The sequence below is a fragment of the Gekko japonicus genome, unplaced genomic scaffold (genome assembly GCF_001447785.1).
Source record: "Gekko japonicus isolate JY-2015 unplaced genomic scaffold, Gekko_japonicus_V1.1 scaffold43, whole genome shotgun sequence".
NCBI classification, from domain to species: domain Eukaryota; kingdom Metazoa; phylum Chordata; class Lepidosauria; order Squamata; family Gekkonidae; genus Gekko; species Gekko japonicus.
This window is the reverse complement of record NW_015173123.1, coordinates 354,581-357,510: the sequence shown is the minus strand read 5'-3', so window position 1 is coordinate 357,510 and position 2,930 is coordinate 354,581.

The following is a 2,930-nucleotide window of genomic DNA, read 5'->3' as shown; positions in this document are numbered from 1 at the left end:
GGGGGGGGGTTGGCGGGAAAAATGGCGGTGGCCATCTTGCATTTTCCCCCAGAGTACTCCCCGGGTCTGGAGAAAGAGAAATGGCTGGTAACATAGCTGACTGGCCTGGGAAGCCAAGTCAGCTCCCTTGGAAAAGAGACCGACAATCAGGAGTTGGACTACGAGTGCTGTGCTTTGGGAACTAGAGGGCATACAGAGTTGCTAGGCAGGCAACTCCTTATCTCCGGATAGTGGTTTGTGTTTTCAATCTCCTCCCTACAGGCAGAGAGAGAAATGACTGATAAAGCAAAGCCAGGCAGCTCCCAAGAGAGAGAAAGCCCCCTGGGTGATCTGAGTGTACCCAGACTCTCGGTCTCCCTGGCCTCCCAGAATTCCATGGAGCCACTGAATCAGGAAGCTAGGGAGTCAGATAAAGCCGAACTCCTAAACTGGTTTAGAGGCGAAATGAGAAAGGAATGTAAAGAAATGCTCAGAGAAACGCTCCAAGGCTCTGTGCCCCAGGAAAGGGGGTAGGGCTGCCAAGTGGACCAGACCTAGCCAGGAAGACTCTTCAAGCACCTCTAGGTCTCCTCCTAGATCTAAGCACAGGAAACACAAATCTCCAGTTAGAGAACGCAGCCCCCTGTTGGGGGGTAGAGAGGTTGTCTCTGCTTCATCCACTTCTTCCACAGAAAAAGAGGAAGGGAGATTATCTGAGGAAGAGAGGGAAGTGATGCCTTTGGTGCAGTCCAGACTTCCCACAAGAACTTTACTCTCGCCTCCTACCTACGGTCTTAAGAACCCTAGATCTTACGTCTAAGCCCAAGGAGGAAACAGAGCAACAATCAGAATTCCAAAGAGGTACAGGCAAATTGATGCCTAAACTTTCAGTCTCACAGCCAGGGTTGCCACTCTCAGCTTCCTTTTACAACATAATGAAGGCAGAGTGGGAGTTCCCTGCTAAACCAAAAGGTAACCACCACCTCTTCTCCAAGTTTTACTCCCTGATGCCTGAAGCCACCAGGAAATTGAAGCTGCCAGTGGTGGATGATCCTGTTACCAGTCTGTCCTCCAATTCAGCACTACCCATGGATGCAGATGGAATGCCAAAGGACCACACGGATAGAAGAATTGAACAGGCTCTTCGGAAGAACTTTGAAGCCTCTTCTTCATCTATAAAGGCCTCTATGGCGGGCTCACTGTTTGCTAGGGCAGCATATGATTGGGCCCAAAACCTAGCTTCGGCAGATAGTGACATTCCGAAAGAATTCAAAGATGAGCTTGAAAAGATCACCCTCGCAGTTGCCTTCACAGCAGATGCCACTCTGGATGCACTCCAACTGTCTGCCAGGGCTCTGGGATGCAGTGTAATGGCAAGGAGAAACAACTGGCTCCGCCACTGAGATGTGGACTCCTCGGCCCAAGCAAAGGTGGCAGCAGTACCCTTTAAAGGAGGGAACCTCTTTGGAGAGGGGCTCGACAGGTACTTAATAGAACACAAGGACAAGAAGAAGGTCCTTCCATCAAAAAAGAGAGACTTCAAAGCCAGGAAACGCTTTCAGCCCTTTCGGGATCAGAAGAGGGGACAGAAATCCTCTTACTCAAGACCATTCAAAGGAAAGTGGCAGTCTAGGCAGCACGGCAGCAAGACCTTTGCCAGTACCTCCAAAGGAGAACAATCCTCCTCCAAGAATCCCAAGAAGGGAGCCTCTGCATGACTATGCAAGGCAAGGGAACCTGTTGGGGATAGGGGGAAGACTTCAGTCCTTTGCAGATGGCTGGTGTCACTCCGTGACAGATCAGTGAGTCATCGACACCATGACCCAGGGTTACAAACTGGAGTTTTCCATCTTTCCCCAACAGCGTTTCATTCAGATCCAAAGGAATCACAACCATCTGAAACATCTTCAAACCAGAGCGGCCATACAGCACCTTCTAGAAATCAGAGCCACAGAGAGAGTTCCACCCTCCCAGCAGGGGCAGGGCATTTACTCAGTGTTCTTTACTGTGCCAAAGAAAAATGGAGACACACAAGCCATATTAGATCTCAAATGGCTCAATGGACACATACGAGACAGGAAGTTCAGGATGGAAACTCTCAAATCCATCCTGGCGGCGATACAGGAAGGGGATTTTCTGACGTCAGCCAATTTGGTGGAAGCATATTTCCACATCCCGATTCACTGCTCTCACTGAACGTTCCTGCAATTTATGTATGCCAACCAGCACTTCCAATGCAGGGCTCTCCCATTCGGGTTGAAATCCTCACTGAGGGTGTTCACGAAAGTATTAGTGACTCTTGTAGCACACCTCAGGTTGTAAGGTGTTCACCTTTTCCCTTATCTAGACGACATTTTAATAAAAGCTCCGTCATTCCAGGAGAGTGTGAGGGCCTCACAGCTAACAGTAGATACCCTGAAGGACCGCGGTTTTGAGGTCAACTTGCAAAAGAGCCACCTCCAACCCTCACAAAGGCTACTGCACCTGGGGGTGGAGACAGACACTGTACAGGATCGGGTTTTTCTGTCTTGGGACAGGGAACTGAAAATCCAAATGCTACTGACAGAAGTATTACAGACTTCCAGTTCAGAGCCGATTACTCTAACCAAGCTTCTGGGAATGCTGGTATCCTGTTAAGAGATCATTCAGTGAGCCCGGTTCTATGCCAGACCCCTGCAGAGGTTTCTTTCCAGGAAGCAATTGCACGCAGAAGGTACAAGCTGCTGCAACTTCCCACAGAGACACGTCAACAGTTATCTTGGTGGCTAGCACCAAACCGATTCAAGAACGGGTTGCCTCTTCGCGATCACCCAAGGCTGATTATGACTACGGACGCCAGTTTGTCAGGATGGGGAGCACACCTGAGGGGTCAGAGGGGTCAGGGGAAATGGTCGGTGCTAGAGACACAGGAGAGTATAAACTTCCTGGAGCTCAGCGCGATCTGCTTGGGC